Genomic DNA, 23,787 nt, shown 5'->3' with positions numbered 1-23,787 from the left:
GAAGGTCTAGAAAAATGAGATCAGAAAAATGATCCCAGAATTTGGTGAAGTGAAGGTCACTGGTGATGGGTGGGGCATGAGCTGGGAGATCAGAGAACAGTGATGGGTGGGGACACAGTGTGCCTACACCTCTTTAAGAAATTGGGTCCTGCAAGAGTGCAGGAATTGGCAAGTCTCAAGGACAAAACATAAATATTCATAAACAAATGAAAAAGCATTTCACTTCAGTGGTAATCCATTAAGAGAAATTAAAATAGAAAAGTCAAATCTTTTTTAAACCATTGAATTGGCAAAATACTGAATATTTTTCAAAGTAGTGGTGGTACGAGGGGGGCAGCCGTTTCATTCGTAAGAGTACATCTGAAGGAAATAATCAGGGTGTGTGCAAAAATTTGACTATTAAGTAGTTTATCTTTGTCACAGTATTAAGTTGTGTTAAGTAGTGAAATATTGGAAATAACTGAAATGTTCAACAATAATAGACTGGCTGAATTACAGCATATCGTTACAATTGAATTCTTTGCAGCCACTAAAAATTATGCTGTAGAAGATTATGAAATAACATGTAAGAGATGATAGGATATGTTACAAAACATTACATGACAATGGTGCACACTTATTTGGTGCTTTATACCCACCAGCACTACTATTAGTGCTTTACATAAAATAACATTTAATCGTCACTTAAAAAAATATGAAGTAGGTATTATTATTACTCCTACTTTATAGGTAAGGAAACCAAAGCTGAGGTTGGTTAAAGAAACTTGCCCAAGGATGTGCAGCTGTTAATGTGGTGGAAACAGCAGTCTGCTGCTGTCTTACCAACATTCTCTTTTTACTAAGAGCAACTCTCTATATATTCATTCAGATAATGTATCCATACTAAAATGTTAGATCTTGTGGTGGGACCACGGGTGATTTTCTTTACTGTTTGTTTTTTTCTTGTCTATATTTTTAAGATTTGCTACCAAAAGCGTTGTCTTAGTAATAAACTAATTTCAGAGAATAAATGAGTGTTGTTCCATATTCAGAGGATATGGTTTTAATATCATGAATTGTGATATGCCTTAATAGACCTGTGGCCTAACCTGTCAGAAAAAATTAATCATAATTACGAAACCAAAGTCATCTTTTTGGTCAGGAACTCCTCCCTTCTCACCAATGTAGCTAGTGATCCCTTTAGTTGACATTTCATTCATTCTGTTATCTGAAGTGAATCCTGCAGTTTATTTTATCTGTGTACCAGAAAAGACCATCAATGACAGACATTCTATATTTGAATGCTTCTCTGAGATTTCTTTATAGGACACAGGTGGGCTTTGATTACTTCTGCTTTCAAGTTCTTCCAATTCAAAATTGTTATAGACACACTTTATGGTGTGGAACTTCAGTGCTTCATTTAGCTGTTTATGTATGTATCAGAATATATTCAAATATTTCCTTAGGAGAGTCTTGAACCTCCTGTGGGCGGTTTCATTCCATCTCTGAAGATGGTGATGGGTGGGATGGAGTAGCTATTACATAGTTTTTGTTTATATCGTAGGTCAAGTCCTGTCTCTTGAAATGTAAAACAACAGATATCAGCACAGTGTCTGTAAGGCATTAGGTCTCACTCACAGTGATAGCGTTAGGATGAATTTCTGCTGTATTTCTCTAGGTGGTGAATGGCTTCAGATGCAGAAAAAAGACCTGCTATTAGTCCTGACTCTGTCACTCAGCCTTGTGACCTTGGGTGTGTTACTCAGCCTCTCTCAATTGCAGTTTTCTCATTTATAAAATGGGGTTAAGAGCACTCACTTTAAAGGATTGTTGGAAGGTTAAATGAGGTAATACAGACTAAACCCATAGCACACGGCCAGGAAAGACTTAATACCTTAGGCAGGACCTCAGAATACGTACCTTTAATTGTTTCAAAGTGGTAGACTGCTTTGTTTATCTTGAAAAGATTGCAGTGATATTTTTTTTTTGGTCCATATTCCTCACTTTATAAATAAGGAAACTGAGGATTTGAGAGGTCATTCCTTTCATTTTATTTTTTTAACAAGGTCTTGTGTGTGTGTGCACCTGTGTGTGTGTTCAGTGTCATGCTATGGGTTCAGTTTTAGAACCAAGACTATAGTTCCCTTAGTAATTAGGAACACTTTCAGCTGCAGATAACAGAAAAGTTGATGAACAATGGCTAAAACAAATGGTCTTGTTGTTCTCATATCAAGACGTCTAGAGATAGCCAGTTGCTGACATTGGTTCATCTTCTCAATGGGGTCATCAAAATTCCAGGCTCTTTCAATCCTTCCGCTTTACCATCCATGGCATGTTGGCTTTTCACATCTTCTCATGATTGCAACATGGCTGCCACAGCCAAATGCTTCACGAAATTCAAAGGACAGAAATGGCAGATGGTGGGTGGGTTGGCCAGAACTGGGTTCCTTGATATCAAAGGCTCTCTGCCCAATATCTGAACAAAATGAGGGATATGTTGGGTAAGCAACCGTAGAGTCTGCCAGAGTCTCCATCTCACGACACCTGAGCCACTGCATCTTCGTCTCTCCCATGATGACTCTGTGCTCTGATACCAGTCTGGTCCCCAATACATACATAGGCTCTGTAATCCTGCCTACTTTCCATGGCATTTCTAACAGGGACTCTACAGACAGGACTGCTGAGTCTATTTTAGACAAATCTATTCACCAATTCGTTAAAAAAAATACTGTTATGTCTTCTTTATTGCTCCCAGAGTTCCAAACATCAAAAAAGCCAGTAAACCCTGAATGTTTGACGAGTGTTTTTGGTTTTAAGCCAAGCTATTAAAATTTCAGTATAACTTGAAACTTATTGAAACTTGTATATTGGTCATACACACCTATAAAATGAATCTATCTTTGCAACCTTTAAAGAAAAAGCCAATAAATCCATATTATATATTAAAAACCGTCATATGTTGCCAGAGCCCACACTGGAGTAAAGAAAAAATATACTTCCGAACGCCAATTTATTTTTCTTGAGGTAACATTAGGGAGGATTCTTATTATAGTTCAATTTCTAGTGCTTTCTTTGCTATGAGTATATTCCTCATGAGTTCGTAAGACTGAGGATACAGCTGTGGTCCAGTCAAGCTATAGATTTCAATATTCCCGTGAAAGCATAGTCAGAACTCAAGACAAACCAGGTAATATATCTATAGGAAATATTTGATTTAAAAAAATTCACTGGAAAACTCTCACTTTACATAGGATTTTGCTATCTGAAAGGACCAAGTACGTGAAGTTATTTGATGTACAAATAAGATGATACAAATTACTTTAGCAAATATTACATCATATTTATTCCAACTAACAGAGTAACAAGGTTGGATATTGAGGTTCCTGGTAGGGGCTTATTAACAAGAAACCATACATGAATTTCATTATTAATTCATTTGGAATTTCTCTTCTCCTTATCTCCTATCTTACAATGCCCGATATTGTAATTTTTTCCAGCATTCACGGTCTTGGAGTTCTGCCTACATTTCTGGTAAATCTTTTAAAACTCAGGATTGCTCTAGGATTTATTCTTTTGAAATCTATTATGAGGGTTTCCTCTCTGCTAACCCCATGGTGTGTGTTCTTTCTTTCTTTGTGTTCCCATAGCTATTTCCACTGTGTCTTTCAAGTAGCACAATGCAATGATGAGGAGAGGGAAACTGGCAGAGAACGTTGAAGACTGGAAAATTGGGTCGATGCCAAAAAAGTATATGACCCGGCCTGTTTTTCCCCTTTTACTAATCTACTTGCTCAGGTTCCTGCAGAGGGGAAAGTCTGAGTCTGAAAAAGATATGACAGCTCTCTTTTGTCAACAAACGCACAGGTTTGCACATTTTAAGCGGTATTATAACTGTTCAGTATGATGAAGGAGAGCTCTCTCAGGCAGATCAGGGAAAAATGGTATGTGTGGAAACAGCAAATCATCCTGAGAATTTTTTAAAGGTTAATAATAATAATAATGATGATAAAAAATTCTGGTTCTCCCTCATTTACTTCCTAGTTCATGGTATTTTCCACCTCAGGTCTACCCTCTCTTGTCTTCAGAAAAGAGAATTTGGACTTTCTATTTAACTGGATACTCATTAAAGCTAAACCAGCAGCAGGATGCTTTCCCCATCCTAGGAAGGGGGGTTCCAGCTGGGAAAAGGACAGAGCTTCCTGAGAGCAGCCCCGGAGGGAGTCAGAGAGGGACCTCAGCGGGGGGTTAACTTTTCAAAGCTGCTTTTTCCTTTTGGAGGAGAAAGAGGCCCATCAGAGGGCTGAAGTTCCCTCACAGAACTTCTAAAACCTACTTAGGACTTTATCACTACCCAACCAAGACTATAATGTACAGCCGAGGTGCCCATTTCAGTTAATTCAGTTCGAAAGGAAAAAACGGGTTGACCCACTTGCAGATTTGGAAACAAAAGCCCAGGACTGGGGCGCGGTAGGGCCCAGGTGATTATCACCACCATCAGTGAAATGTATTCGTTATTTTTGCTCACACCTCCTTAGGAAATTTTTGGCGGGATACCCAGTAACTACTATCAGTGGTTACCTCTGGGGAAAGGTCACAGGGCAACAAGGAGCTGGAAGGACTTTTACCTTTTGCTTAATATCATCTGTTCTGTTGGAGCTTTTTATAAAGTCCATACATTATTTTTATTTTAGAAAACTAGTGATTCGACTTCTAAGCTATCGAGTAATATGATGTTTTAAATGAGGTACTTTACTATTTAACATAGAGAGATGTAAAGAGAAGGAATTAAGGAAACTCCTTTGTCTAGAATCTCCCCCACTCCACCAAGACTGAAATACCAGACCTGTCCATTCAGATAGAAAGATGAACAATAAGACAGTAGCCACTTAGAAGCAGGGACAGTTGAATTTTAATACAATTCTACAAGCTTGAATGCACTATATTGTATTTTTTCTCCTTTCATTATGTGTTCAGAGGTTTCTTCATTTGCTTTTGATGGGTGGTATAGCCCTCCTACAACTGAGAGGAGCTTTGAGCCTGGCTTTCCAGAATCCCATTGTTTTACCAGGTTCCTGAAGCATTCCTCCCACTGGATTGCACGCATAGTTTCAGTGAGATTTCTTTTTTCTGTTTCAGTTTCTGCATGTAAATCGAAAACTAAAAAGCCTGTGGGTTGGAATGAAAGAACTCTGGGAATAGATGCATCTTCTTCCATTTGGAGCTCTGAATACAAATCATTGTTTAGGTCTGAGGAGAGGGAGAGGGAGGGAGGACAGGAGGCAAGGAGGAATAATATATGCGATCGATGGGCATAGTCTCATTTTATAATTAAAAATAGGAAACTTTAGGGCTTCCCTGGTGGCGCAGTGGTTGAGAGTCTGCCTGCCGATGCAGGGGACACGGGTTCGTGCCCCGGTCCAGGAAAATCCCACATGCCGCGGAGCGGCTGGGCCCGTGAGCCATGGCGAGCCATGGCCGCTGGGCCTGCGCGTCCGGAGACTGTGCTCTGCAACGGAGGAAGCCACAACAGTGAGAGGCCCGCGTACTGCAAAAAACAAAAAACAAACAAAAAAAGGAAACTTTAATTGATATATGGATATTTCTCATAGATAATGGAGCAACACCACAAGTATTTCTTTTATTTAAAGGTTTTTTTGTTTTGATGTGGACCATTTTTAAAGTCTTTATTGAATTTATTACAATATTGCTTCTGTTTTATGTTTTGGTTTTTTGGCCACAAGGCATGTGGGATCTTAGCTCCCCGACTAGGGATCAAACCCACACTCCCTGCATTGGAAGGCGACGTCTTAACCACTGTACTGCCAGGGTAGTCCCCACAGGCATTTCTTGATTTCTACAACTGAAGTACTTCTTAAAAGAAATATAGGGCTTCCCTGGTGGTGCAGTGGTTGGGAGTCTGCCTGCCGATGCAGGGGACACGGGTTCATGCCCCAGTCCGGGAAGATCCCACATGCCGCGGAGCGGCTAGGCCTGTGAGCCATGGCCGCTGAGCCTTCACGTCTGGAGCCTGTGCTCCGCAACGGGAGAGGCCACAACAGTGAGAGGCCCGTGTACTGCAAAAAAAAAAAAAAAAAAAAAAAAGAAGTATAAATCTATTTGTTTTGTAAATCATATAGCAATTTATGGGCTGGTGAGGCGCTCCCTGAATAGAGGACTCTAATTAGGAAGATTTTTGTAAAACTCATTTCATTAATTATCTCTTCTCTTTTATATGCCTCAGCCTTTTTCATTCTACTAGTTTTTCCTTCTCATCAAATAGATTTATTTATGACATTTTCATCTTAGAACAAAGAAAGACCCCTCCCCTGCAAAATGTCTCCTCCAGCTATTACCCTCTCTCCTCTCCTTCACAGCTGAGAGTCTTCAAAAGGATGGTCCCCCCCCTTTACTGAGCCAGTACTGTTTTCCCAGGTCACCAACCCCTCCTTGATGTGAGAGCCAATGAACATGGTTTCAATTCATTTTATCAGACCCTCCAGTATTCTTTCATCCTGCTGTAATGTTCTCCTTCTTGGATATTTTCCTCCCTGGACTTCATCGCTTCATTCTCCCCTGGGTTTCCTCCTATTTCTCCTCTTGTTTCTGTATGTATGTATGCATTTTGAAGCATAGTTGATTTACAATATTATATTAGTTTCAAGTTTACAACACAGTGACTCAATATTTTTATAGATTATACTCTTTTAAAGTTATTACAGAATATTGGCTATATTTCCCTGTGCTGTACAATATATCCTTGTTGGTTATTTATTTTATACATAGTAGTTTGTACCTCTTAATACCCTACCTTGCCCCTCCCCACTTCCCTCTCTCCACTGGTAACCACCAGTTTGTTCTCTATGTCTGTGAGTCTGTTTCTGTTTTGTCATACTCGTTTGTTTGTTTTATTTTTTTAGATTCTACATGTAAGTGATAACAGGTATTTGTCTTTCTCTGTTTGACTTATTTCATTAAGAATAGTACCCTCTAGGTCCATCCACATTATTGCAAATGGCAGAATTTCATTCTTTTTTATGTCTTAATAATTATAGATATATAAAATTATATATATGTAATTATATATATATGTATATATTTAAAACATTTTCTTTATTCATTTTTCTGTTGATGGACACTTAGGCTGCTTTCATTTCTGGGCTATTGTAAATAATGCTGCTATGAACACTGGGGTGAACGTATCTTTTCCACTTAGTGTTTTCATTTTCTCTCCTCTTGTTTCTTCTCATCCTCCTTTGTGTGTTCAACTTAAATGTTAGGAATTCCAGGTTTGGACTTCAGTCTTCTCACTCCCTTCGGGATCACATTCATTCATTCGACTATTTCTTGAATTCCTGCTGTGAGTAAGGCAGAGTCCCTGCCCACTGAACTTACAGTCCAGCGGTAGTGACTTTTATGTATTGCTAATGACCACTAGGACTAGAAGTCCAGCCCAGATCTTTCTTTCGAGTCCTAGACTCATAGAACCAACACCTGCTGGCTCTTCCTACTTTTATGTCTCTCAGCCACTTCTAATTAAACATGTTAAAAACAGAATTTTTTCTCTTTGCATCCCCATCCAAACACTCTCCTTGGAGGCTGGTGTTCCATCTACTCAGTCACCCAACAGCAGCTTGGGAGAATTTCTCGGCTTCTTCTCCTTTAGCTTGTGCATCCAATTTGACACCCGGGTTAGTTGTATCTTTTTGAATATGACTCAGATCTGTCCTCAATGCCTTTCATTTCCAATGTGTCCACCTCAATTCAGGTGCTTATCTTTGCTTGCCTCTTAACTGGTTTTCCTGCCTCTACACCTGCCCTCTTATTTTTTTCCGAATGTTTCCCAAATATGTCTAAAATGCAAATGTCACCTATCCAATTAAAAAGCTCAGTTCCCTGTTGCCTCCTGGACAGTGTCCAAACTCTGTAGCACGACATGCTAAGCAATATACCAGGCACACACACAGCAGATTATGCCCTGTCCTTCACACACTTCCTTACCAGCCAGATTGCGCTGTGCATTTATAAATTAAAGTATTAAGGTGTTCCCTGAACATGGTGGCTGCTCTCAAGCCTTTGTGCCTGAGGCAGCTCCTCCTCTCCCTGGAATGCTCTTCTTTCTCTCAATTGTCTAATTTCTTTTATTTCATTTTTCTTTAAGACCTAGCTCAATGTCATGTTGACTAGGAAAGCTTTGCTAAACTACCAGTCTGGGTGAGGTACCCTCCTGTGAAGTTTCCTCTCACAGAGTACTCACCACACATGCTACATTCCAGTATACTATAGGCAGTCAATAACTGCTTATTTTTTTAATTTGTTTATTATATGTTAATAAGTGTTTATTAAATGAATCAATTAATGAATGCTGAACATAATCTTCTAAATGTTAGAAACAGAGAGTTGTAATGCTAAAAGGGATCTTATTGAATGTCTAGTATACAGAGGAAGAAACTAAAACTAGTACATAGGTCTCATGAGTCCTATTTCTTTTCTCCTTTTCATTATTTCTAAAAAATTTGTATTTTCATGTTTCTCATTTGATTAAAGTGAAGTATCTTTGTTAGGAAGTTTTGCTAGAAAGTGACCAAAGTTACCCCAAAGCATTGATACAGTGACTGTCAGAGGAGATACATTGTATCCTTTACTACTCCTTTAGACTCAGCTCATTAATACTGATTTATAAATGCACAAATATGTCCTACAAGTACTTAGCATCCCACTTTTCTCTCGTAACATTATCATTTAAAAATTATTTTTCTTTAAAAGAGAGCGGATAATAAATATTCGCCAGGTAGAATTTTATTCTTCTCTTCCCTTTTTGTTGTAGTCTTTGTCTTAATCATCATCATCATCCAGATAATTGAACCAGTGAGCAAAGGGGTTGCTGACACATTGGAAACAAGCCAAAAAACTACAATATGGGTTAGTGGGCATATGTTTAAGAAGCAACAAATATAATTTGGCATGCACAGCCTAGAATAATGGAAGGAGAACAGGGATATGGTGATTTTATAACTAAGAACCACTAAAAAGAAAGGGGGGAATTCTGTGTTAGATATGGTCAAAGAGATCAAGACAAGAGAAGAATGAAATAAGAAAAAAATACAATGTCTGAAAATTATATTGGTAAGTAAATTTGGCAAGAAAAATAAGAAATTAAGCTATAACTATTGAATGTCAGGCACTATTTTAAGAGTTTTACACCTATTAACCCACTAGATTCTCCTAACAACCCTGCAAGGAACGTATTTTTTTATCTCAGAGGAGATAAAAATAGGAAGGTTCAGAAACCTGCTGAAGACCTCATAGGTTTCATACCCAAGTGATCTGTTACTGTTTACAGTTAAATAATAACTAACCTTTATAAAATTTTTACTTTTCAAAAGAACATCCAGAAAAAGAAAAAAAAGAACATCTCTACATGATTTTATTAATCCTCACAGGAGTCTTATTATTTTTCCTATTTTTAGGTAAGGAAAGGGAGCCCTTAGGGAGGTTAGGACTCTTCCATGATTGCTTAAACAGTAAACGGTACAAGTAGATTTTAAACCTGGTCAACTCCTTCCACTATGGCATGCAAACCTCTAAGAAGATAAATCATAACTAAAAATGGATAGTATTCAAAAAGACAGGCCCAACCCCTTGCAGTTGATCTTTTTTCCCCACAAAGATATGTATTTGTTGACAGCTTTATTGAGATATAATTCACATGCCATAATGTTTTCCCATTTAAAGTACACACTTCAATGGTTTCTAGTATATTCAGAGTTGTATAGCCATCACTAAATTATAGTTTTGGACCATTTTCAGCACCTCCACCCAAAGAAACCCCATTACCATTAGCTGTCGTTTCATGGCCTCCCTCACTTCCAATCCTTATCAACTCCTTAACTAACCTGCTTTCTGTCTCTATGGATTTGCACTTCATATAAATGGAATCATGGAATATGTGGCCTTCTGTGTCTGGCTTCTTTCCTCGTACCATGTTTTTAAGGTTCATTCATGCGGTAGCAGTACTTCATTCCTTTTAATGGCTGAATCATATTCCATTCTATGGATATTCCACATTTTATTTATGCATTTATCAGTTGATGAACATTTGCATTGTTTCCACTTTCAGACTATTATGAATATGATGCTTTGAATGTTCATGTACAAGTTTTTGTGTAAAAGATGTGCATTTTTAAATAAATTACTATTTTCACTAGTGTCCTAATGGCTAGTCCCGTAGAGGACTGGCCTCATGAAATGCTCTGGAAAACAGACCAACAATTTCTATAAGTTTGGTTAATGCTTCAAAATATACCCCCTTGCTCTTTTAGAGTCACATTACACAATAAAGGCACCAAGAAAACCTGCTCTAAGGAAACATGTTTAACTTTTTTGCCTAGTATTCCTCCAGCGTCTATAATGCTAGAGCTTTCCTTCACAGAACACTAGCACCGTTCACTAGGGAACACATTTTGGGAAATGCTGCCCCAAATGTTCAGCAAAGAGAGCCTTTCAGGGAGTGAAGCAGAATGCTTGGCACTCATTCTGAGATGCTCCCTTCCCTTAATCTGATCCAGCATCTTTGCATACGACACGCACAGTATAATAATAGACCTAGCATTATGGCTCCATTTCTATTTTGGGTTGGGGAAAATAGGTTAAATTTTTCTCTTAAAATATGGCTTTTTTGGTTAAAAAAAAAAAAAAAAGTCAGTAGGTTGCTTTGGCAGTATTGTCACTTTCCCAGCAGAGCTCAGTGTCAGTCAGTGACCAGCGATGCCAGGATGAAGATTCCTTGACCATGTGGTTCACACCTTTGCCATCTCTGTGCTTTTCCCAACACTCAGCAGAGGGTTTGGCAGGCATTCAGACTGTGTATGAATGAGTGTGTGTATATTATAGAATGTGTTGGGACCCACTGTTTTACAGATGAAAACACGAGCCTCCAAAGGACTAAGTGATTTGCCGAAGGTAACACAGCTTCTAGCTGTAGCACCAGGACAGGTCCAGCTCCTCTGACTTACAATTCTCTGTTCTTTCTGAAGTGAGCATCTTTGGATTAAAAACTTATTTTTTAATCTAAATTTCAAACAAAACTTTTTTTTTTTTTTTTTTTTTTTGCGGTATGTGGGCCTCTCACTGTTGTGGCCTCTCCCATTGCGGAGCACAGGCTCCGGATGCGCAGGCTCAGCGGCCATGGCCCATGGGCCCAGCCGCTCCGCGGCATGTGGGATCTTCCCGGACCAGGGCACGAGCCCGTGTCCGCTGCATCGGCAGGCGGACTCTCAACCACGGCGCCACCAGGGAAGCCCCCAAACAAAACTTTTAAAATGTTTTTACATTAAAAAAATTTTTCTTTTTTAAGTGAACTGGGCTTGAGCAAGGCTAAAAGGGAATTGTGACAAGAAATCAGGGTCTGAGGTTTTCCTTCCTTGGCATGATGCAATCTGGGGAATACAAAGTAAGCAGTGGTGCCAGCAGGAGGCTAAAGCTGTCAGGGCATAAGCGACAAACAGTGAAGAGAAATCCTAAGACCACAGATGAGAGCCGAACAGCAAACATTATGTGGAGTTTTGCTGTGATGCCATGCATTTTCAGCACTACTTTTTTACACACCCAGTTATCAGAGTGACAAAACTATCATGAAAAAAAATCGTCTAAATATGGTCCATGCTAAACACCTTGCAAAGATGAACAGCTTGCTTTCCCTTCATGCTTTTACTGGGTTGCTCAGGCTTTGCTATGGTACGTGAACCTGGTGTGCAGCATGGAGAAGAACACCATTGATGTATTACAGGAACCTATATTCAGAACAAATTAGACATCCAAAGAGGAATATGGCTGCTTAAATTATTCACTGATATTCATAGAACAACTCTCAAAAATTACACGGTATCTAATTTTATAGGAAGACGCTGTCACATTGAAAACCAAATGCAAACTCAGGAATCCCTTTTGTGTCTCAGAAAGATTGATTTTGATTCTTTTGCCATTTTAGACATAAATTTGATATCCCTAGATATGGAGAATTTTGAGTCAGTTGATTTTGTGAAGCGTTCTTAGAGTCATTTTGCTCCTTTTCACTAGAAGTTGTGAAGGTGCCAAGCAGTTCTTCCGGGTCCATTTCTGGGTCTCCAGACTGGCTCTCGACTTATTTTCCTGAGTTATAATGAAAACCCCTAGTTTATTTTCTCTCCCCAGCCATGTTAGCACAGGGTGCTTCCCTAATATTTAATCTGATACTAGCACACCGTACTTTCATAATGTTTCACTTGGATAATAATAATAACAATTCTCCCTAACACGAGCACTATGCCGACCTCAGTGTTCAATATAAGTACTTACTGAATATAACTGAATACCTAAAATAGAGGTTCCTTTTCTGGAAATGAGGATCAAATGTGAAAAGTGATCTTTCTACCATTTGTTGCAGAAAACTGCCAGCATGGAGGCCGTGCCAATAATAAACCAGAGGTCAGAGCCCTTCCTGGCGCAGAGAACCGTTATTCCCCCCTCAATCCCACCTGACACTCCAGCCCCGGCCCTGCAGCCAGCAGAGGAAAGGGATTTGGTCCTCACCAGTAGAATTAGCTGGATGTGGCCCTGGGTGTCTGACTCCGGGAACTGGGCTGTTTAAACCCTACATGTAGCTTCCTGTACTGCTTTTCCTGTGCATTTTTTCAGCAGCGCAGGGCAATTCCCGTCCTTTTTTTGCCTGCGATTGCTATTTGTTATTCTGCTACCTGATGAAACGGATTTAGGTAAAACCACTTCTGACAGGTGATAATAGCCCCTCATTAGAGGAAGGAGCATCCTTAAGGCTGAAATGAAGACTGAGGAAATGTGCTGAGGTGGAGGGATGGCTGGGTTTGGAGCGGAGCAGTTTTGCTTTGAGCTTGTTCATCAGTTGACTCCCTCGTGCAAGTCGCTTAACTTCTGGGGGGGGGGCGGGGCGCTCATGTTTTTCTACAAAGTCAAGAGGGATTAACTCAACCAGTCCTGAACCAACTCATAGAATTTTGGGGAAAATAATAATAATAATCTCATAGATTGGCAGACCTTTAAAACCATTGGAAAGAATTATACAAAAGGGGCTTCCCTGGTGGCGTGGTGGTTGAGAGTCCGCCTGCCGATGCAGGGGACACGGGTTCGTGCCCCGGTCCTGGAGGATCCCACATGCCAGGGAGTGGCTGGGCCCGTGAGCCATGGCTGCTGAGCCTGCGCGTCCGGAGGCCTGTGCTCCGCAACGGAGAGGCCACAACAGTGAGAGGCCCACGTACCCGCAAAAAAAAAAAAAAAAGAAAGAAAGAAAAAGAATTATACAAAAGTAACAGATATTACTAGCTACCATGTCAATGTCTTTTGACTGTACTCTTACAATTTTTTTTTTTTTTTTTTCCGGAACGCGGGCCTCTCACTGTTGTGGCCTCTCCCGTCGTGGACCACAGGGTCCGGGCGTGCAGGCTCAGGGGCCATGGCTCATGGGCCCAGCCGCTCGGCGGCATGTGGGATCTTCCCGGACCGGGGCACGAACCCGCGTCCCCTGCATCGGCAGGCAGACTCTCAACCACTGCGCCACCAGGGAAGCCCTGTACTCTTACAATTTTAACAAAGAGATCTGCAGAAAATAAGTTTCCCTGCTGTATGAGATGGAAACTTTGGAGACTCAACCAAGGACATTGATGATCAAGGGGGTACGGGGAAGGTTAGGGGCTGTGGAAGGACACGGACCAATCTGCATAACGTTCGGCAGATTATTTAACCTCAGTTTCCTCAAATGTAATTTGGGGAAATCTCTGCCTGCTTTACATCACTCTCGTGAGGACTAAATGAAATAATGTATATATAGCACCAGCAAAGTTAGCCCGAGTTCCCTGGAGCCCTTGGGCCTTGGAGATGTGTATGTACATATCACCGTGCAGAGTAGGACTTGGAACCCAGTAAATGTTAATTCCTTTTCCATTTTGCAGCTTCTTATGAAGAGTCAATGCTCTCTTTTAAATTAAACACTGGCTCTGCCTGCAGAAGTCCTTATCGCCCACTTTCAAGTTGATGTGGGCTGACCTTGGGTTTGACTGAGACTATGATATGGTTTGTCCTTCCCATATCTGACATCTAAGTTATTTGGTTCTCACTTTACCAACAAGAAAAATTTGGCATTACAGATCCTTGGTGGAGATTTGACTACGAATTAACACTTTGAGCACAGACTAAGGGCTCAACTGATTCACTTACTACTTGAAAGAGAGGATTTAGAGGATACATTCGCTATAAAAATCTAATGAATGTATAGTTCCATGCTTCCTGTCTAATGTAATCACAAAGGAATGCATCCAAGTGGCAGAAATGAAATGTATCTGTTCAGTCCGGTCTTTCTGTGGATGAGGAAGCTCCAGGGACTTGCTGATACAGAGCCCAGGCCTGAGTCCCAGTCACGTGCTGTGAGTTGTATAACCGCTGAGTCTCTAAGTACTATGAGTCTCTAAGGAGCCATTTACTTAGCTTCTCTTCTTCCAGGAATTTGTTATATGGGGTAGGATAGAAACATGTAGTAAAACCTTTTCAAGTCTGTTTCATGAAAAAGGCCGGTCCATCTAGAAAGAGGCATGCTTTTTGAGCATCTAACCTAAAAAGCAAACAACCCACAGTGTCCTCTGGAGAACTCAGAGCTGACATCAGGGCCCAATTACAGAGACCAGCTCATCTCAGTGCCCAGAAACATCTATTTCTTCCAGGCCCTTTGGTGGTGGTCTCTGGTTTGGTTTCCTAATCACGTGCTTACCTTAATCTGATAAGCTACCTGAAATCCTTTAGAAGGTGAGCAGGTTGTAAATCCTAAATAGATAAGACTACCGCAAGCCTGGCTTCCGGCTCCCGTCAAAGACAGTGATCTGCAACCTACTTCCCACCCCCGCTCCATGGGGGCCCAGTGACTGTCTGTGGCACCCCGAAGCCCGGGCTGCAACCCTGGACAGCTGTGAATGCACTGGGGAGAAAAGAGCGTTCCAACGTTTTGCTTTCCCTAAAGGTGGAACAGGTGGGGACAGGCAGTGTGATAATTAGAAATATACTTTATTATCAGTTTCATCAGACATCCCCCTCTGTTCTCTCTAAAGAGGAGGTTGGGTGAAAAGTTGCTTGCGGCAGTATGAATTACCCCCTAAACAGATTCCCGAGACTGAAGCTCAACCCAACCCATCCACCAAACCAGAACGTTGGTGGTAGTTCCGAACTTCTCTTCTTTTGTGCCCTCCGACAATCACTTGATCAGCTCTATGATTTCCATCATCTAAACCAGTCATTTTTAAGAATAGAGACATATTAGAATCACCTGGGAGGCTTTAAAACCACGGATGCCTGGGCCTCACCTACAGACATTCTGATTCAGTGGTCTGGGTGTGGGACTCAGGCAATCAACATTTTAAAAAACCTCCCCACGGGATTATAGTGGTCAGCCAGGGTTGAGAACTGTTTGTCTCAAGCTAGCTTGAATCGATCCTATCCTTTCAACAAAGACGGCCACTTTTTTGGTTCATGGTCTCATAGGTACCGCTTAGACTATTACAATAGCCTCACAACTGACCTCCTGCCTCCTGTCTTTTCTGAGCCATCGGTAATGATGCAGTTTATCTCTTTATAACACTAATTTGACTTTTGTAAGCCTCGTGTCCCAAAGTTCTCCTTTCCATCCTGTGAAAATCCTGTCTAACCTGCAGAATGGCAACCACTAACATTTATTAAGGAGTTGCTGGACGCCAGGCACTGTGCCAAACAACTATTTTATTTGATCCTCACAGCACCCCAATGAGGTAGGACCAGCATTATCCCTATTTTACAGAGAGGGGATAGAGGTTTCAAGAGGTTAAGTACATTGCCCGGTTTTAGAGAGAGTATGTGAATGAAGGCAGAATTTAAACGAAGGTTCTGTCTGTACTCTTAACCATTAAAATGTTTTACCTTTTGTTCAGGTTAAAGATAGAAGAATGAACATGCAGGTTTATAGCCTCTCCTTTTGAAGACCCTACCAACATATTTGAAAGGATAAAAGAGGCTTAAACTTGCAAGCACAAAGAGAGTAGGAGAGAGGACATTAATTGATGAATTATTTCAATTGTATTTCAAAAGCCAGAAAAGGGATAGAGGAGAGGTGTCTGATACAGCTGGACTGAGGATGCCGTATGCTAAGAGACAAGCAGAGTGTACCCACGAGGAGAGAGTTGGATAGTCCTGTAGAATCCTGGAGAAGCTCAGGAATTGAGGAATCTATACAGGGGAGGGTGTGGGAACAGGTTTAAGAATATGGAGGAACAGACTATCCACTTTGCTTCCAGCCCAGACATAGAATTCGTGCAGCTGTGTAATTACTCCCTAGTCGGGAGGCAGATTTATTCTTTGGAGAGAGAGGAGGAGAAAAAAGGCTTAGGATTTGGGGACAATATGCACACCTGGCCAGGAGTTAGGCATAGGGCTATAAATGGGGGAACTAATCGGAAATCTGCATACAGAATGGGTAGACTCCTTAAAGCCTTTCCCTCCTAGAATGTTCCTCTGAATGCAGGTAGTCTTTCAGACAAGACATGGGAGGATTCTCTGCTGGAGAAACTGAGCAGTTCCCAAGAAAACATGGCCATATACCAGCATTTTGTAGTTCTCCAACAAAAAGGTGATTTCCTAACCAATCACCCCAAGTTGAAGTCTATGGGGAACGGCCTATGTGATGGAAGCCCTGTATTACATTCCTGCTGCTGCTGTAACAAATTACAGTTGGCCCTTTTTATCTGTGGGGTCTGCATCCACGGATTTAACTAATGGCAGATGGAAAATATTTGGAAAAAATTCCAGAAAGTTCCAAAAACCACAACTTGAATTTGCTGCACACTGACAATTATTTACCTAGCATTTACATTGCATTTACAGCTACTTACATACAGTTTACATTGTCTGAAGTATTACAAGTCATGCAGAGATGATTTAAAGTATTGGGAGGATATGAGTAGGTTATATGCAAATATTATGCCATTTTACATAAAGGACTTACGTATCCACAGATTTTGATATCCGAGTGAGGCTCTGGAACCGATACCCCATGGATACCGAGGACGACTGTACTACACATTTAGAACTATTCTAAAATAAAAAGGTTATTAGAAAAAAATAAAGGATGACCCTGGGGATAGAGTAGGAATGAAGTTGTGGCAGAGAGGCTTCTTGAAAATTATATTTTGAAACCATGTATATATATTATTCTGACAAAAATATAAAAATGTGTAAATATATATATCGCTTATCTTCTTTGCTTGTGATGTTTCCTCCTTCTAGAAAGTCTTCTCACTGCTACCCCGTGAAAGAACTTCTCAAATCTTTAAGACCCAGGTCAAATGCCAAAGGCTCTGTGAAGTTTGTGCCAGCTCACCCCAAGCAAAATTAATCATTCTCCCACTTTGGTTTACCCTTGCATTTTGCACATGCTGCTATTATAATTATAGATATGTCACAACTGCATCATTATTATTTATTTAGTGTCTGTCTCCCCTACCAGGATATGAGTTCCTTGAGAGCAGAAACTGTCTTATTCATCTTTATATCCCCCGAAATAACACAGTACCTGGCTCATAATAGATACTAAAGAAATATATATTGAGTTAATGACTAGAAAAAAATGAATCAACAAGTGAATAAATTAATGGGAGGAGCAATTTACTAGAAAGCCAGGGTTTACTCTCAGCCTAAGGTCTAAGGAAGGAGAGAGAATTGTACTTAACATACCTGATAGCTATGAATGTTATCAAGTCTTAGTCTGAATATGAGACCAGTTCAGGAAAATTACTGCCTTGGCACACACAGAGGGAAGATAAGCCGGTGCCTAAACATTGGATTTGTCTGCATAGAATAGTGTGTGAGTTTAATATTGAAATAGCTAAAAATATTCATACAATATCTATAATAAAACAAGAATAATGTACTCACCACAATTATGAAGAAAATACTATTTTGTATATTAAAATAATAGAATAAATTACCTGTGACAAAGTAGACTCAATGATATAAAACCTATGTTTAACATAGGTTTTTAAGCAACTTTATTCATAATTGCCAAAACTTGGAGTCAGTCAAGATGTCCTTCAGGAGGTGAATGGATAAATCAACTGTGGTCCATCCAGACAATGCAATATTATTCAATGATAATAAGAAATGAGTTAACAAGCCATGAAAAGACATGGAGGAAACTTAAATGCATGTTACTCAGTGAAAGAAGCCAATGTGTAAAGGCTGCATACTGTATGGTATGACATTCTTGAAAAGGCAAAACTATGGAGACAGTAAAAAGATCACTGATTGCCAGAGACGGGGGTGGGGTGGGAAAGGTTAAATAAGTGTAACACGGAGGATTTTTAGGGCAGTGGAAATACTCTATATGATACTATAATGACAGGTACATGTCATTTTACATTTGTCCAAACCCATAAAACATACAACACCAAGAGTGAACCCTAATGCAAACTCTGGCCTCTGGGTGATTATGATGTGTCAATGTAAGTCCATCAGTTATAACAAATGTTCCACTCTCACGGTGAATGTTGATAATGGGGGAAGCTATGTATGTGTAGAGGCAGCGGGTATATGGGAAATCTCTGTACCTTCCTCTCAATTTTGCTGTGAACCTAAAACTACTATAAAATGAAGTATTAAATATATATTTTAATTGTACAGTTAAATGCAATAAATGTAATGTAATAAGAGACAGACAATAGCTTGTTTTTTAAATCCTGCTTTGCAAATTCATATATTTCTATAGTGTCTGATGTCCTACTTCTTATAGAATAAAATTCTGTCTTCACCATGGTCACTAAAACCATTCAAGATGTGGCCCCTGCTTGCCTCTCTCTGCCCTCACTTTCTCCCTCCCTGCTCTTCTGCTTTCTCTTCTTTGACCACCTTCTGGTCTTGCTTGTCTCAGGAGCCCAGGGCTCGCTCTCTTCCTGCCATTCACTTCTCAGCTCAAATGGCTCCTCCCCAGGGACACCCTCCTTGTCTACCTTATCTCAAATGGCACCACCCCAAGTTGCTCTTTCTTACGTCATTCTATCTCCTTAATTGCATGTATCACAGTTGGTAATTATCGTGCTTATTTATTTGCTTGCTTTTAAGATTTTAGCTTTTATTTGTTTGTGTTTTGCCTGTCTCCATGCTAAAAAAGAAGTACCACCTCTGCCTGAGATAGCTAGTGTGTCCCAGAGTGCAAGTTTAAAGACTGAGGGCTTCATGATCTTCTGCTGGGGCCCCCGTAAAGGGATCAGGGAAGATGTGCAAAGAAAAGGAGAATACTTGACTCAATAGCCTCTCTTTAGTCCACTGAGTCACCCAGGCCTGAGAGAGGCAGTGGCTTAGGGATCAATTACCAGGGATTCACTACTTTTTTTCTCTTTGAGTATAAAGCAGTCTTCCCTCAATCCATAACATGTGCCCTAATGTGTGATTCTCAGACATTCAAATTCAAACAAATTTTCAAGAATGCTTCATTTGCAAGCCTAGGAGACCACCTATATGGGTGAAAAAAATGCCTACAACTCAGCACTTAGCACAACTGGGGATGGTTTCTTGCTTTCTTTACTGGTCTTTCATCTTGGGTCCCCATTCTGCTTCTCCTGGATCCTGAGTCCTGCCATTTCTGTGAGCAGCAGAGAGAACGTCTGAGACAGCTCCTTCTAATAGGAAACACACCTTCCTGACTTGGGCCCCACCAGACAAGGCATTCCCAACTGAGCAGAAACACGTGCATCTTTATGCCTTCTAACAAATATCACTTTTTAACCCTTTCACTGTCATTTGAGCTGCCCTAAGAGAAAAGGAAAGCAACAGAAGCAAAAAATCGTCTCTGATAAAAATGATGGAAACAAATTTAGGATTCAGAAGATAGGAAGAGCTAATGCAAACTTAAAACACCGATTTCCAATTATCCAAATAGCTGTCTATGTTCCTTGGTTGGATTTTTTAAATTGTGGTAAAGTACACATAACATAAAATTTACCATGTTAATCGTTTTTTTTTTTTTTTTTTTTGCGTTACGCGGGCCTCTCAATGCTGCGGCCTCTCCCGCCGCGGAGCACAGGCTCCGGACGCGCAGGCCCAGCGGCCATGGCTCACGGGCCCAGCCGCTCCGCGGCACGCGGGATCCTCCCGGACCGGGGCACGAACCCGCGTCCCCTGCATTGGCAGGCGGACTCTCAACCACTGCGCCACCAGGGAAGCCCATGTTAATCGTTTTTAAAGTATAGAGTTCAGTGACACACTTAGTATTAATGCATTCACATTGTTGTTCTACCATTATCACTAGCCATTTTGAGAAGATGTTCATCATCACAAACTGAAACTCAGTACCCATTAAACAATAACTCCCCATTCCCTCTTTCCCCGAGTCCCTGGCAACCACCATTCTATTTTCTGCCTCTATGAATTTGACTATTCTAGGTATCTCATATAAGTGGAATCATGTAGTATTTATTTTGGGGGGGACTGGCCTATTTCACTTAGCATAATGTCCTCAAGGTTCTTCCATGTTGTAGCATGTGTCTGAATTTCCTGCCTTTTTAAGGTTGAATAATATTCCATCATATGTGTGTACCACATGTTTATCCATTCATCCATCGATGGGCACTTGGGTTGCTTCCACCTTTTGGCTATTGCAAATAATGCTACTATGAACACAGGTATACAAGTATCTGTTTGAGTCCCTGCTTTCAATTCTTTGGGGTATATACCCAGAAGTGGAATTGCCGGATCATACAGTAATTCTATCTTAAAATTTTGAGGAACTATCATACTGTTTTCCATTAGCAGTTGCACCATTTTCTATTTTCACCATCACACAAAAGCTCTAATTTCTCCACACTTCTGCCAAAAGTTGTGATTTTCTCTCTCTCTTTCTTCCCTCTCCTCCTCCCTCCCTCCCTTCCTATTTTGATAGTACCAATCCTAAAGGTTAGTGATGCTGAGCATCTTCTCATGTACTTATTGGCCACTTATATATCTGCTTTGGAGAAATGTCTATTCAAGATCTTTGTCCATTTTTTCCATGTTTTTGTGTTGTTTTTGGGTTATAGGAGTTGTTTACATATTCTGGATATAAACCCTTTATCAAGCGTATGATTTGTAACTATTTCCTCATTTCATGGATTGTCTTTTCACTCGGTAGTGTCCTTTGACACACAAAATTTTTAATTTTGATAAAGTCCAATTTATCTATTTTTTTCCTTTTGTTGCTTGTGTGTTTGGTGTCATATCCAAAAAATCATTGCCAATTCCAGTTTCATGAACTTTTTCCTCTATGTTTTCTTCTAAGAGTTGTATAGTTTTAGCCTTTAAGTTTAGATTTTGATATATTTTGAGTTAATTTTTGTACATGGTATAAGGTAAGGGCCCAACTTCATTCTTTTTCATGTAGATATACCTTAGTTAAATTCTAATTTTATTTTGCTTATATAGTTCCTGCATATTTTTAGCTAAGCAAAGCCTTAGGTACTTTGTATTTTTTTGTTTGCTATTGTGAATGAGACTTCTCTTCTGCCCTCCATACAGTTATATTTTCCAGCTGCTTCTTAGTGGCTTATAGGAAATCGTTTTTTTTTTTTTTCCTATGGATGGCTATATAACTGAGTCCTCTTATTAGTTCTGAATTTTTCAGTTGAATGCCCTAGAATGTTTAGGTAGACAGAAATATTATTTGCAAATACCTCATGAGACCTGGGAAATGTTTTTAAACCCATGTCTTACTGAGAAGATGGAGTTTCCTATTTTCAATAAAGAGAGATTGGGATTAGTCTTAAAGTCAAGGACATATCTGTTTTAATTGTATAAGAGTTATCCTGGCACAGCACAGCTCCTCTCTCTAGATATACTTCTAGCACCTGCCCTACTCAAAGTGTGGTCTCCAGACCAGAAGCTGCAGCATCACCTGGGAGCTTGTTAGAAATGCAAATCTTTGGCTCCGCCCCAGATCTCCTGAATCAGAATATGCATCGTAAGATCCCTGGATAATTTTTATTCATGCTAAAATTCGAGAAATACTGCTTTAGAGGTTAATGAAATAGCATCTCTTCCTTTCCTTTTAAGCTTTTCCTACATTTCCAACCACAAGTCATTAGATACTATAAAATACTAGAAAAAGATCTTTCAAAGAGGGCAATATGTCAATTAATCTTTGACAAGGGCACCAAGAATACACAATAGGGAAATTATTATCTCTTCAATAAATGGTGCTGGGAAAATTGGATATCCAGATGCAAAAGAATGAAACTGGACCCTATTTTACACAATATACAATAATTAACTTGAAATAGATTAAAGACTTAAATATAAGACCTGAAACCATTAAAATCCCAGAAGAAAAATAGGGAAAAAGCTTCTTGATATTGGTCTTGGAAATGAGTTTTTTGGATCTGACATGAAAAGCACAGGCAACAAAAGCAAAAATAAATAAGTGGGACTACATAAAAAAAAAAATCCGTCTGTATAGCAGGGGAAACAGTCAAAAAAATGAGAAGGTAACCTATGGAATGGGAGGAAATATTTGCAAACCCTATATTTCTGATAAGGGGTTAATATCCAAAATATATCAGGAACTCATAAAATTCAATAGCAAAAAACCCCCAAATAACCTTATTTAAAAATGGACAAAGGACCTGAATAAACATTGCTCCAAAGAAGATATACAAATGGCCAACAGACATATGAAAAGGCGCTCAACATCATTAATCATCAGGAAAATACAAATCAAGATTAAAATGTCATAGTGATATTCTCTTTTGATATCTTGTCTGATTTTGTTATCAGGGTGATGCTGGCCTCATAGAATGATTTCGGAAGTGTTCCTTCCTCTGAAACTTTTTTTGGAATAGTTTGAGAAGGATAGGTGTTAACTCTTCCTAAATATTTGGTAGAATTCACTTGTGAAGCCATCTGGTCCTGGACTATTGTTTGTTGGGAGTTTTTAAGTTACTGACTCAATTTCATTACTGGTAATTGGTCTGTTCATATTTTCTATTTCTTTCTGATTCAGTCTTGGGAGATTGTACCTTTCTAAAAATTTGTCTATTTCTTCTAGGTTGTCCATTTCATTGGTGTGTAGTTGTTCATAGGCCATATATGACAAACCCACAGCTAACATCATACTCAATGGTGAAAAGCTGAAAGCATTTCCACTAAGATCAGGAACAAGACAAGGATGCCCATTCTCACCATTTTTATTCAACATAGTTTTGGAAGTCCTAGCCACAGCAATCAGAGAAGAAAAAGAAACAAAAGGAATCCAAATTGGAAAGGAAGAAGTAAAATTGTCACTATTTGCAGATGACATGTTACAACACATAGAAAATCCTAAAGATGCCACCAGAAAACTACTAGAGCTCATCAATGAAGTTGGTAAAGTTGTAGGATACAAAATTAAATACAGAAATCTGTTGCATTTCTACACACTAACAATGAAATATCAGAAAGAGAATATAAGGAAACAATCCCATTTACCATCACATCAAAAAGAATAGAATACCTAGGAATAAACCTACCTAAGGAGGTAAAAGACCTGTACTTGGAAAACTATAAGACACTGATGAAAGAAATGGAAGACAACACAAACAGATGGAAAGATATACTGTGTTCTTGGGTTGGAAGAATCAATACTGTCAAAGTGACTATACTACCCAAGGCAGAATAGTACTACAGATTCAGTGCAATCCCTTTCAAATTACCAATGGCATTTTTCACAGAACTAGAACAAAAAATTTTTTTAATTGTATGGAAACACAAAAGACCCTGAATAGCCAA

Source organism: Phocoena sinus, chromosome 12 (assembly GCF_008692025.1).
Source record: "Phocoena sinus isolate mPhoSin1 chromosome 12, mPhoSin1.pri, whole genome shotgun sequence".
NCBI lineage: Eukaryota > Metazoa > Chordata > Mammalia > Artiodactyla > Phocoenidae > Phocoena > Phocoena sinus.
The sequence above is the reverse complement of the archived record's forward strand: the minus strand, read 5'-3'. Positions refer to the sequence as shown.